This window comes from Papaver somniferum, chromosome 11 (assembly GCF_003573695.1).
Source record: "Papaver somniferum cultivar HN1 chromosome 11, ASM357369v1, whole genome shotgun sequence".
Classification (NCBI taxonomy): domain Eukaryota; kingdom Viridiplantae; phylum Streptophyta; class Magnoliopsida; order Ranunculales; family Papaveraceae; genus Papaver; species Papaver somniferum.
Window position 1 is genome coordinate 101,391,754 of NC_039368.1, and position 15,402 is coordinate 101,407,155.

Sequence of the window (15,402 nt, forward strand, 5' to 3'; positions counted from 1 at the left end):
CATCACCTTGATCCTACGTTTGATCCGATCATCTGTTTCAATCGTACATCAGGAAATCAATTGTATATGCTTAATCTATGAGAGGCAAATTTGGTTTAAAGTCTTCAATTGAGTTGAATCAACTCTTAGTTGGTGTGACATCATCTAAGGGAATCAATTGCACGGAGTCCTGCTGGGATTCAAGAGGCATAAGGAGCGCGACTGTACCTGAATCAGTGGGAGACTGAGTTCGGGCTCAATTACATTTCAGACTGAAATTAATTTCTAGTAGGCTAGTTTCTTTAGCGGCTTGATACAATTTGGTGTTCAATCTGGACTAGGTTCCGGGTTTTTTTCTGCATTTGCGGTTTCCTCGTTAACAAAATTTCTGGTGTCTGTGTTATTTCTTTTTCCGCATTATATTGTTTATCTTTATAATTAAAATCTCACAGGTTGTGCGTTGATTAATCAGAGTAGATACGTCCAACCTAGTTTGTTGGATACGACTTGATTGATTCTTGGATATTGGTCTTTGGTACCGTCCAAGACTCTCTTTGTGATTAGGTTCACATATTCAATTATGTAAACGTTTTAATCGCAAGACATGTAGAAATACAACTCTAGACACTTTCCTTGATTGAGTTTTAACTCTCAGAGTTGTGTTGAGTTTGTCCATACAGATTTCCTATGAAAAAGTTAGTGGTGTATTTTGTACCCCCAGTGTTTTCAACTGGTATTATAGAAGGAAAACACATTAAGACCTAATAAATTTGTTTTTAAAGCAGTCTGACTATATGGACAGGGACGAAATCTCTAAGGATGCATACCAGAATGCCTTGATGATTCTTCAGAGACTATCTTCCTTAAGACTTACTGTCTCACAGGATGTTCTCGATTCAATCAAAATCCCCAATACCTTGATTGATGGTGAAGAATCAACAAGAAAAAATAAACAATCCTTTGCAAAGGTTAAAAACAAGAAACGTCATGTTAAGAGTAAAAAACTAAGCTGTCTTAAAAGATTGCTAAACAGTCTCTTTAAGGAATACTATAGAAGAGGTTCTGTAGGTGAAGATATGTTTTAGCTTTTGAAAAATCGTTTAAGTTCTTGGAATACATTGCATTGATCTTGAGTAAGGAGGTACCCATTCGGGTTCCAGTTGCTGAGACCTGTTATCAGTGTGGGAAACCTGGCATGTTATAAAAACTTGCACATCTGCTACAGTTTTGTCTACTCAAGATATTTTCGGAATATCATCTCTTGATCACCATGAGGATAAATAAACTAAACCGGAAGACTATCACGCCAGATTGGTTTGTGAGCTTTTTTCTCATCCAACCTCTTGTTAACAAGATCCTGGCATCACCCCATCATGTATTTGTTTGAGATGGAGAAAGTAGCAGTAAGGGCTTGTTTATGGTTGTGTTTTATGTTCCGCATTATATCTATCAAGTGTTTGAAATTCATGATCATATAACTAATCTCTGGTTAATGAAGTATCTTGTAATAAATTATGATCATAAAATCACGCATTGTCGAGATGGCCCCAATATCATGATGTGATAAAATCAATATAAATTATTGGTCTTCTATTTCCGTGAATGTCAATTTGTCATCTTGTACTCGGGATTTATTTTTCCATTGAGCTAAGAATAAGATTAATCATTTGATTAAATTGATATTTTTATCAATCTTTAGATTGACTCGGAAGTCAAAAACTTGGCATGGTTGTGTACTCCTTGAAAATGCGGGGGTCTAACAACCACACCCAATATTTCGATTAGCAATCTGTATGGACTAACTCCAATATACTTTTTAGAGAATTAACTAGACAGTCAGATTCAATCTTAATAAAAGTATATCAAAGAGTTATATCTCTCTTTCTCGATTCAATACCTACTCAAGAAAATAGAAATCTGCGAGTCTAATTGAATACAAGAGAAATCACTTGAACGGTACCAAAGACCAATGTTCAAGTATCAATCAATTTCAATCAACAACCGAAGGTTGGATTTCCCAATTGATCTACTTAACACACAACCTGTGATATTTCAATTATATAACAAAGTTTTGTTAACGAGGAAACCGCAAATGCAGAAAAATCCCGGGACCTAGTCTAGATTGAACACACACTGTATTAAACCGCTACAGACACTAGCCTACTACAAACTAACTTCGGTCTGGACTGTAGTTGAACCCAAATCAATCTCACACTGATTCAAGGTACAGTTGCGCTCCTTACGTCTCTGATCCCAACAGGATACTACACACTTGATTCCCTTAGATGATCTCACCCACAACTAAGAGTTTCTACGAGTCTACGACCCAAAGTCGAAGACTTTAATAAACAAATCTGTATCACACAGAAAAGTCTACGGTAATAGATAAATCTGTCTCCCACAGAAATACCTACGAGTTTTTGTTCCATATTTTGATAAATCAAAGTGAACATGAACCAATTGATAACCCGGACTTATATTCCCGAAGAACAGCCTAGTATTATCAATCACCTCACAATAATCTTAATCGACTAGCGAAAGAAGATATTGTGGAATCACAAACGATGCGACGAAGATGCTTGTGACTTCTTTTATATCTTGCCTATCGTAGAAATCAATCTCAAGCCAATCCTTACGATTGTACTTAGTACGATGGAAACAGCAAGATCAGATCACACAACTACTAGAAAGTAGTACCGGTCTGGCTTCACAATCCCAATGAAGTCTTCAAGTCGTTAACCTACAGGGTCTTGGTAGAAACCTAAGGTTAAAGGAGAATCGAATCTAGCTAATACAACTAGTATTACACAGGATGTGTGGGTATTAGGTTTCCCAGTTGCTAAAGTTCTCCCTTATATAGTCTTTCAAATCAGGGTTTGTAATCAAGGTTAGCTTAGTAACAAAGGATTCAATATTCACCGTTAGATGAAAATCTGATTAGATTCAAGCTAATATCTTTCAACAGTTAGATCGAAACTTAGCTCGGTACACACAAATGAACTTCACGTTTATCTAGGTTTGTGTAACCGTACCCAAACATGTACATCTGGTTGGTTCAACAGTAGTTAACCAAATGATTAGTCATATGAGCACTTTCATATCAACCATATTCTTCTTTACCACAACTAGTTCAAATGACTCAAATAAACTAGTTAAAGAGTTGTTTAGTTGCTTAGATCTTTATAATAGACACAATTGAAACAAAAACGATTTGACTCACTCGAATCGATTCATGAACTTTATAACCACGGTTTGAAAACTTGCATTCCCTAGTTTATATAAGTGTAAGTTCACGAATAATTGTTTTTTGAAAATAACCAACTTAAGTACGCGGACTTAAGTACCAGAAATAAGTTCGTTTTCAATTCACAAACTCCATCATAAATTCTCGGGATGAGAACCTCCGACAGTACGTGAACTGGGTAAGCGGACTCTAGTTCCGGTTTTCTTGAGCAGCAAAGTACGCATACTCAAGGAATAAGGACTTATACATGTATGAGTTAACTCACAATGCTTATATCCAACCATGGTTATATAATCTAAACTCTCATTTCAATCATTGAAACATTCTTAGAGGACGCTATATAGTTATTCACAAACCATTTTTCGTCAAAGCCATTTTCAAGTGATTGAAACTTAACATGATTTTCGTCACTATTAAAGATGAACTTGGCCAAAGCGAAAGCATATCAACACATATTTCGAGAAATAGATAAGCGAGATAAACTCGGCTCGAAATAGAAAATGTGTATAATCAAAGTCTATATAGCAAAACGACTTTTGTCTCAAGATAGGAGATAGAGTAGATAGACTTTTCAGTGATAGATAAGTTCAAGTCTCCACATACCTTTTAGTCGATGAAGTTCCACCAGTTCCTTGAGTAGTTCTTCGTCTTTGTATGATGATCGCCATGGAGTCATGAGTACAACTACACTTTCTATCCTAGTCCGAAACTTAGCTAATAGTAGACTAGAAATCAAGACTTATAGTTTTGATCACTAACATTGACAAACATGCTTGAGATAGCAACGCATGCGAGTTCGACTGAGCATTGCTCTAACAATCTCCCCCTTTGTCAATTTTAATGACAAAACTATCAATACATATTGAATACAAAAATAGATAAATAAATTTTTGTAGCTTCTCTTCCACATGCCTGATCTTCATGGTTCTTCAACATTACTCGAAATCTTCGTCACTTCCAAGTACTCCAATAATCCCAAAGGTTGTAAGTTTAGTATCACCGTTGTTGAAAATCCGTAGTCATAATAATGAGAAAACAAGAATTCTCAATCATTGTTATACATTTTCATAGTATTATTATACAACATCAAAGTTCAATTGTATCACAACTTTGACAACAATACTATGGTGATATGTATCACTCCCCCTTAGTCAATACTCCATCTCATATGGAAACCACTCCCCCTTACATATGATCCGAAAACCATATGTATTTATAGTGTGAACTACATACTAATTCTCCCCCTTTTTGTCAATAAAATTGGCAAAGGTTCGAAAACTAGTGGGATCCTAATGAAATTTCCATAGAGACATTTCATGACCAAAATTAAGCACATATCAACTTTTTAGATGTCATCATATAGCCGAAGCTAAATGCATTCATCAAGGAGTTTATAAAGATACAAGATAACCCCTATAATATTCCACGGCCGCACTCCCCAAAAATATTTGGCAAGTAAGCAAAAGTTTAATTAAGAACTCTCCCCCATAAATTGTCATTCCCGAAAGAACAACAAGCGACCTTACTTTCATAAGAAAATAAGGATTTCTTTGGACATAACAAATCACATGCGAATATGAATTTGAATCAAAAAATACTCAATTAAATTAACCACAAGAAAACCCATGATTAATTCAATCGGAATACACAGCTAAATTACCATAAGACTGTGATGAATTCAATTGGTCATGCTCGACATAAAAGAACTTTCGGAGCCGCACAATATATACATAAAATATGGATCAGGGAAGATCAATACTGCGGAATATACAAGAATTCATTCTATTTTCCATCACTATTTGCATAATGACATATTATAAACATAATCCTCGTAATCAAAAGTTCATCATATCTTCCATCAATACTTGCATAATGACATAATAGGCTTAAAACTTTTGTAACGTCAAAAGTTCACTCATTCTTTTATCAATATATGCATATCGACATATGAAAGACTTAGCTTTTGAAAAGGTATGGGACAATCATACTTCACGGAGGCAAACACACATATCCCATTATAAATTTACAATATATAAAAACCATAAAGATTAATACTACAAAAAATCATCTCCCAAACCTAAAAACATGAAGATGAAAACGTTGGACATAGCTATGTGTAATTACAATAATGGCTATTCCAAATTTAGTTATTATTCCTAAAAACACAATAATAAAATTCTCATAAGAAGATTTACTATATGTTAAGACCTTTGAAGAATTCTTTATCGTCCCCGAACTCCTTGTCGTCAACAGCCATTGGGACATAAGGTTCATGAAAATATGAGTTAATATCAATAAACCTTCTTGACTGATGTCGAACCAGGGCCTTCTGAATCTCATGAGTCTTAAGCACAAAAGCCTTTATTTATTGAATCTCCTTTCGTGTCTCCTTCAATACTTCAAGAACATCAGAAAACTTCTGAGAATTTGAAGGAACAACTCTTGGCTTCCTCACATTACTTCTTTTCCTTTTCAAAGTTGGAGGCAACGGAGATTTCTCTTTTTCATTCATGATTGATGGCTTGACAATCATATTAACATCTTTTCCATCAGAAGACATAATACTTGGAGCATCCATAAGCGTATGGGTTTGTGAGAGGAAATCACAATTCAACTCAACAAGTAGTCTTAAGATAAAAGAAGTTTCAGAGAAGGAAAAAAGAATGTAGGGTTACGCAACCTTTAATAGGTTCGTGCACGCACAATTCTGAAACCTAAAGAGAGTAAAATTGTCGAGAATAACCTTCCTTTATTGATAGACAGGGATTCCCATTTTGTATCAAAAAAAAAAACTAAGAAAAGATGAAGGCAAACTTTTCCTAAAGCCTGAGAGGTGCACAACCTTGTCTCTTTTGATCAGGCACATGAGACAAGATCACCAAATCAACACAATCAAGTTGTGTTGCGGTGAACAACAATTTGTCCACCATGTTCCTGATTTGAGTTGTTGTTCACAATTTTTGTTCTTTTTCTTAATTAAAAGGAAGTGTATCAAGAAGGAGCAAATCAAGCAATCATCTTCAAAATGAGCTATTCAAGTAAGATCAAATCTTCTCTCTTTGTGTTTTTGGGATATTCTGGGAAGAACAAAAGGAGTTAGTAAAAAAACCATGCCTAAGGAAATCCTTGAACCCAATCTTAACGAAGAACCTAGGGTCCTTTTTGTTAACAAGGATTGTTATGAAACTTATGAGAAAATTTCAACAAGAGAAATCATTCTAGAGAAGAAATTAGAAGAAGGGTATATTAGAATGGAAGATCGAGCATTTTTTGATGAATATGAACTAGAAACATCTTTTGTGGTTTTAATAAAGGATTTGATCTTCTTATTAACGTATTTTGCAAACATTATGATGTGATCTTAATAAGTTGAGCTTTAGAACTATGATTGGGATAGGAAAGATTGTTGTTAATCGAGAATTAATTTTTGAAAAGACGAGGGTACCCAATTATACCTCAAACTAAAACTTTTCCACCTGTAAGTCCTTTCTCCGAAAATGATTGTCTATGGACTGAGTCGAGACAATACAACAAATCGGTTCATACTTCGTGTGATCGTCTATGGATACGAGATCGAGACAATACGACATCAAGATAACTTGTGTGATTGACTATGGATACAAGATCGAGACAATACAACAACGAAGTATGTTTACTTGATAAAAGGTTCGGAATTAACCAAACACAATAGGATTACTTATCAAGTAAATAGGAATTAATGTTTGTGTAATTTACTTTAAATTATAATAACAACAATTATTATTGCGGAAAATAAAAGTAAATGACATAACAAGATTTTGTTAACAAGGAAACCAGAAATGCAGAAAAACCCCGGGACCTTGTCCAGAATTGAATACTCTTAGGATTAAGCCGATATACAAAATCAAACCAACTTCGTATAGTTGAGACCAAGCAACTAAACCTATAGTTCACCTAGTTCCGTCTGTATTCCCATGCCTCAGACCTGTAATAATTCATGTACTTGGAACAATTCCTTTGGTTTGTATTCCAAGTAGTAAAGGAACAACAAATATGTTTGGTATCAACTTTTTTCAACCAAGTGATGTGAGTTCGACAAAAGGCTCTTCTGTTTATCTCAATAAACTCCTTTGTTAGGTTCTTAGATCTATCTTATTATCAACTACCAAAGTAATTGTTAAGATTGCAATCAATACTTTTAATCACAAAGAATTGTATTGATGCCGATCTACACAACTAATCAATCTAATCTATCACAAGGATAAACCGATTATAGTTGGATCCTCTTTTACTGAAACAAGTATTGTGCACACCAAAGATTATGAACCCAAATCAGAAATCTTCAAAGTCTTCTTTGTCTTCAAATCTTCTTAGATCTTCAATAAACACCTTCACACACTCAACTTGAATCTCTTGTAATCAATCAATCACGCACAGAACAGAGTCTGTTAACAATGGATTATCACAAGATGTCTTTAAATCTACAAATAGTCTAAAGATCCCCGTCAAAACTTCAATCTAGTTTGAGTAAATCTTATATCAGAAGAGAAGATTCTCAAGCATAAACAAACTAGGTGCAATCAAAGTTCAACCACCGTTAGTCAATCAAATCAATCGAAAACAAAAGATAAACCGCAATTATCTAGTTTCCCAAAAACGGTACTAATAGAGATTTTCAATCCCAAAGAAGTCTTTAAACTGAGCGGTCGTAAGATATTTCGCCTAATTAGGTTATTCTCCTCTCCGAACAGGCGGATTCAACAGTAGCAACACAACTGAGATAGTTTTGCTGTCACTGAGGATTAGTTTGCTCGAAATGCAAACTTTGATATTTATATACCAAGGAAGTTTGGACACCAAGGAATTTCTTTTAGAGCACTACTCGGTCAAACTCGCATGCGTTGCTATCTCAACCATGTTTGTCAATGTTAATGATCAAAACTATAAGTCTTGATTTCTAGTCTACTATAGCTAAGTCTCGGACTAGGATAGAAAGTGTAGTTGAGCTTAAGAACTCCATGGAGATCATCATAAAAGACGAAGAACTACTCAAGGAACTGGTGGAACTTCATCGACTAAAAGGTATGTGACGACTTGAACTTATCTATCACTCAAAAGTCTATCTACTCTATCTCCTATCTTGATACAAAAGTCGTTTTGCTATATAGACTTTGATTATACACATTTGCTATTTCGAGCCGAGTTTATCTCGCTTATCTATTTCTTGAAATATGTGTTGGTAAGATTTCGCTTTGGCCAAGTTCATCTTTACCTAGTGACGAAAGTCATGTTAAGTTTCAATCACTTGAAAATGGCTTTGACGAAAAATGGTTTGTGAATAACAACTATATAACATCCTCTAAGAATGTTTCAATGATTGAAATGAGAGTTTAGATTATATAACCATTGTTAGATATAATCATTGTGTGGTAACACATATATGTATAAGTCCTTATTCCTTGAACCAAAGTATGCGTACTTTGCTGATCAGGAAAACCGTACGTCCGCGAACCCAGTCCGCGAACTATCGGAGGTTCTCTTCCCGAGAAAATCTACTGGAATTTGTAAACCTTTTACAAACTTATTCCGGGTACTTAAGTCCGCATACTTAGGTTGGTTATTTCTAAAAATGATTATTTGTGAACTTATGCTTATATAAACTAAGGAATGCAAGTTTGCAAACCGTGGCTATAAAGTTCATGAATCGATTCGAGTGAATCAAATCTTTTTTGCTTCAATTGTTTCTTGTATACTTCTATAAGATCTAAGCAATTGAACAACTCTGTAACTAGTTCATTTGAGTCATGAGAACTAGTTATGGTAAAGAAGAATATGGTTGATATGAAAGTGCTCATATGGCTAACCATTGGTTAACTGTTGTTTAACCAACAAATGTACAAGTCTGGGTACGGTTACACAAACCTAAAACCGTGCATTTCATTTGTGCGTAACAAGCTAAGTTTTTGATCTAACGGTTGAAAGATATTAGCTTGAATCTAATCAGGTTTTCATCTAACGGTGAATATTGAATGCTTTGCTACTAAGCTAACATTGATTGGAAACCCTAATTTGAAAGACTATATAAGGGAGAACTCTAGCAACTGGGAAACCTAATCCCCACACCTCCTGCGTGATACTAGTTGTATAAGCTAGAGTCGATTCTCCTTTAACCTTAGGTTTCTTCTCGAGACCCTGTAGGTTAACGACTTGAAGACTTCATTGGGATTCTGAAGCCAGACTGATACTACTTTCTCGTATTTGTGTGATTTGATTTTGTTGTTTTTATCGTACTACGTACCATTGTAAGGATTGGCTTGAGATTGATTTCTCCGATAGGCAAGATATAAAAGAAGTCACAAACATCTTTGTCCCATCGTTTGTGATTCCACAATATCTTCTTTCGCTAGTCGATTAATATTATTGTGAGGTGATTGATAATACTAGGCTGTTCTTCGGGAATATAAGTCCGGGTTATCAATTGGTTCATGTTCACCTTGATTTATCAAAAGACGGAACAAAAACTCGTAGGTATTTCTGTGGGAGACTGATGACGAGGATATGCCTCAGTGCTTTAAGTGTTAAGGTTTTGGTCATTTTTCAAATGAGTGTCCAAATCGAAAGAAACACACTGGGAACAAAGGTATTTCTGCAACTCTTGATGAAATATTTGATAATTATGATTCTAATGAAGATGAAAAATCAAGTGTTGCACATCCTTGTGAAAATATTGATTTTGATTACTGTAGCAATACATACATCAATCTTGATATTCTTTCAGAAGAAAACTCAACCGATCTGGAAGATAAGATTGACCCCTTCTTTGGAAACTCTATGCATAATGTTTCAGGTTCCACTATGTGTCTAGATGCTTGCACATCTCAGTTGCCTGAATTATATCCAAGATTGATGTGCTCATATTGTTCACTCAAGGGTCATGAACTATCAAACTGTTAGAAGTACAAACACAAATTGAGGCATGTCAACAAAGTTCAACGAAGAGCAAATCGATTAGCAAACAAGCTTAAACTCGCTCAGAAGACCGCTGAGGTATGTAAGATTTTATCTTCGTCTAATAAGTTAGTTTCCAAGGACAAGACAAGACCATTAGAGAAGAAAGTATGGTTAAATCGTTTTGATAGACAAAGGTCTGTGGATTCCTTTCAAGAGGAACATGATGGACAAATTGTTGTTCACCGCAACATAACTTGATTGTGTTGATTTTTAAATCTTGTCTCATGTGCCTGATCAAAAAAGACAAGGTTGTGCACCTCTCAGGCTTTAAGAAAAGTTTGTTATCTTTTTTTCTTAGTTTTCTTAGGAATTCTGTGTCTATCAATAAAAGGAGGGTTATTCTCGACAATTCTACTCTCTCTAGGGTTCAGAGTCGTGCGTGCACGAACCTGTTAAAAAGGTTGTGTAACCCTACATTCCTTTTTCCTTCCCTGAAACTTCTTTTATCTTAAGACTACTTGTTGAAATTGTGATTTCCTCTCACAAACCCATACGTTTATGGATAATCCAAGCATCATCTCTTCTGATGGAAAAGATTTTAATATGATTGTCAAGCCATCAATCATGAAGGAAAAAGAAAAATGTTCATTATCTCCGACATTGAAAATAGAAAGAAGGAATGTGAGGAAGCAAAGAGTTGTTCCTTTAAATTCTCAGAAGTTTTCTGTGTTCTTGAAGTATTTACGGAGATGCAAAAGGAGATACAAAAAATAAAGGCTTTTGTGTCCTAGATGCATGAGATTCAGAAGGCCCTGGTTCGACATCAGTCAAGAAGGTTTATTGATACTAACTCCTATCCTAATGAACCTTACGTCCCAATGGTTGTTGACGACAAGGAGTTCGGAGACGATAAAGAATTCTTCAAAGGTCTTAACATCTAGTAAATCTGCGGATGAGAATTTTATTTTCTATTCTTGTTTATAAGAATGACTAGAGTTTGGAATAGCCATTATTGTGATTACACATAGCTATTACAATGTTTTCATCTTCATGTTTTTAGGTTTATTTGTTTAAATTCTAAAATTGTTTGGAAGATGATTCTTGCAGTATTAATCTTTATGGTTTTATATATTCCAATTTGTTATGGGATATGTGTGTTTGCGCCTGTGAACTATGATTGTCCCATACCTTGTCAAAAGTTAAGTCTGTTATATGTCGATATGCATGTATTGATAAAAGAATGAATGAACTTTTAACATTACAAAAGTTTGAAGCCTATTATGTCATTTTTGATGGAAGATAGGATGGACTTTTGTTTGTGAGGATTATGTTTATTGTATGTCATTAGGCAAATGGTGATGGAAAATAGAATGAATCCTTGTCTATTCCGCAGAATTGATATTCGCTGATCCATATTTTATGTATATACTTTGTGGCTCCGTAAGTTCTCTTATGTTGAGCATTTCCGATAAGATTAATCATGGTTCTCTTGTGGTTAATCTAATTGAGTATTTTTGGATTCAAATTCATATTCATATGTGATTTGTTATGTCCAAATAAATCCTTATATTCTCTTGAAATTAAGGTCTCCCTTGTTGTTCTTTCGAGAATGACATATTATGGGGTAGAGTTCTTAATTGAACTTGTGCTTAATTGCCAAATCTTTATGGGGAGTGCGGCTGTGAAATATTATAGGGGTTATTGTATCTTTATAAACTCCTTGATGAAAGCATTTAGCTTCGGCTATATGATTGTATCCAAATAAGTTGATATGTGCTTTCTTTTGGTCATGAAATGTCTCTATGGAAATTTTCATTAGGATCTCGTTTTCGTACCGTTGCCAATTTTATTGACAAAAAGGGGGAGAATTAATGTGTAGTTCACACTACAAATACATATGGTTTTCGGATCATTATGTAAGGGGGAGTGGTTTCCATGTGAGATAAAGTATTGACTAAGGGGGAGTGATACATATCACCATTGTATTGTTGTCGAAGTTGTGATACAATTGAACTTTGATGCTGTATAATAATACTATGACACTGTATAACAATGATTGAGAATTCTGTTTTCTCATTGTTTTAGCTACGGATTTTCAACAACGATGATGCTAAACTTACAACCTTTGGAATCCTTGGAGTACTTGGAAGTGATGAAGATTTCGAGTAATGTTGAAGATTAGGCATGTGGAAGTAGAGCTACAAAAGTTTATTTTTCTATTTTTGTATTCCATATTTATTGATGGTTTTTTCACTAAAATTGACAAAGGGGGAGATTGTTAGAGCACTGCTCGTTCGAACTCGCATGCGTTTCTATCTCAAGCATGTTTGTCAATGTTAGTCATCAAAACTATAAGTCTTGATTGCTAGTCTACTATAGCTAAGTCTTGGACTAGGATAAAAAGTTTAGTTGAACTTAAGAACTCCATGGCGATCATCATACAAGACGAAGAACTACTCAAGGAACTGGTAGAACTTCATCGACTAAAAGGTATGTGGAGACTTGAACTTATTTATCACTCAAAAGTCTATCTACTCTATCTCCTATTTTGAGACAAAAGTCATTTTGCTATATAGACTTTGATTATACACATTTTCTATTTCGTGCCGAGTTTATCTCGCTAGTCTATTTCTCGAAATATGTGTTGGTAAGATTTCGCTTTGGACAAGTTCATCTTTACTAGTGACGAAAGTCATGTTAAGTTTCAATCACTTGAAAATGGCTTTGACGAAAAATGGTTTGTGAATAATAACTATATAACGTCCTCTAAGAGTGTTTCAATAATTGAAATGAGAGTTTAGACAAATTGTGTGGTAACATATATATGTATAAGTCCTTATTCCTTGAACCAAAGTATGCGTACTTTGCTGATCAGGAAAAATTGAACAGAGTCCGCGAACTGTCGGAGGTTCTCTTCCCGAGAAAATCTGCTGGAGTTTGTAAATCTTTTACAAACTTATTCTGGCTACTTAAGTCCGCGTACTTAGGTTGGTTATTTCTAAAAACGATTATTCGTGAACTTATACTTATATAAATTAAGGAATGCAAGTTTGTGATGGTATTTTTCAATGATGTTGTATTAATAGTTCGTTCATGACTTGTGAAAGCAAAAGATTCTAGATTTAATTTTAAGACTAAAAATATAGCAAACTTAAATTAAAGTGATATGAAAAATATGGAGAAGACTGGGGCTATGGAATCCACTACTTACCAATATCAAAGTGATTTATATTCTCTAATTATAATCATGCAAATCATGCATTCAAATTGATTCTTAATATTGCAATAGTTGATTTTTTAGAAATAACAATTTTAGATCGAAAGTATGGGACATCAAAACCCTAGGATAGCATGCTCCATCAATTGAAATGACAATTGTTTAATAAAAACCGTTTTATCAATTTATTTATCAAGGCAAATAATCATATAATAATTGCATAAATTAGAGATTACCACTTTTCATTGGTGAAATAGCTTCCTCCTTCGCCCCAGAGGATGGGTTTAGCTCATCATTGTGTAAACACGCTCAAAATATTTGTTCGCTGCTTCAAAAATTGTTTACAAAGATGAAATGGATAGAAAATGATGAAAATCGGGTGTTTGCAACGTTTTTAATTGTTGCAAAACACTGTTACATAGAACGATAAAAGGAAACTGTCGCTGTTACTGTAGATTCTAAGACCCACGTATCTGTGTCGTTAACACTGTTGATAAAAGACTGTCTTGGTTGGTCAGTTCTTCGTGTTCTTCAGCTATGCAGCAGCAGAAATGGTAGCTCTGCAACTCGATTAATCTTTGCACTGTGGTGTTCTAAACTCTCCCAAACTCTCCGTTCCTTTCTCTGCTATCCCAGCCTCTAATTTATACTCAACAGGTACAAGAATATCACCTCATTACTTACGGAAATCTTTCCATCATTCCGCAGTAAATAAAAATAAACTCGGGATATATTCTTTCCTTGCTTGCCTTCTCACGCTGTCAATCAGTGTCTACACGCTCCAAACATGCTCCCATATCATCAAGGAATGGGTCAAGACGTTGAAAACGCATGCAATCTTTCCATATCAGCATCAGCATAATCCCGAGTATCTTCCTCCTCTGTTTTGCAAAGTCCACTTACACGACCCCTTTTTTTTCACGTTTCTAAGCCTCATATAAATCTTGTTTTGACTAAACATGATTATTCCAACTCATTCCTCCTAAAAATTCTCAACAGAACTCGTCAAAAATCGAAACAGGGAATAACGAGTTAACTGCATTTTTAAAACCATATTTCCCGCCAAAATCTGTGTAACCGTGAAGAAGAAGGGGTTGTCCTCTATCCAGAGGTGGGGTGCGAATAGTAGGTGCCTTGAGGGGTGTCCTGAGGGTGCCCCTTATCCAAACTTTGGGAGTCCGAGTATCAAATGTCCTCCGGGGGTGCTCCACGTAATTTTTCGAGCCGATTTTTTCCAAAAATATTTATTTCCCAAAACACCTACACACACATAAAACACCACAATAAGTGCGAAATCGAGTACCAACAATATAGAAAATTGAGGACAACTAAGACACAAAAATGTGTCTATCAGTTTGCAAACCGTGGCTATAAAGTTGATGAATCGATTTGAGTGAATCAAATCGTTTTTGCTTCGATTGTGTCTTGTATACTTCTATAAGATCTAAGCAATTGAACAACTCTCTAACTAGTTCATTTGAGTCATGTGAACTAGTTATGGTAAAGAAGAATATAGTTGATATGAAAGTGCTCATATGGCTAACCATTGGTTAACTATCGTTGAACCAAAAAATGTACATGTTTGGATACGGTTACACAAACCTAAAATCATGCATTTCATTTGTGTGTAACAAGCTAAGTTTTCGATATAACGGTTGAAAGATATTAGCTTGAATCTAATCAGGTTTTCATCTGACGGAGAATATTGAATGCTTTGTTACTAAGCTAACATTGATTGGAAACCCTGATATGAAAGACTATATAAGGGAGAACTCTAGCAATTGGGAAACCTAATCCCCACACCTCCTGTGTGATAATAGTTGTATAATCTAGATTCGATTCTCTTTTAATCTTAGGTTTCTTCTCGAGACCCTGTAGGTTAACGACTTGAAGACTTCATTGGGATTGTGAAGCCAAACCGATACTACTTTCTTGTAGTTGTGTGATCTGACCTTGCTGATTCTATCGTATTGAGTACAATCGTAACGATTAGCTTGAGATTGATATCTCCGATAGGCAAGATATAAATGTA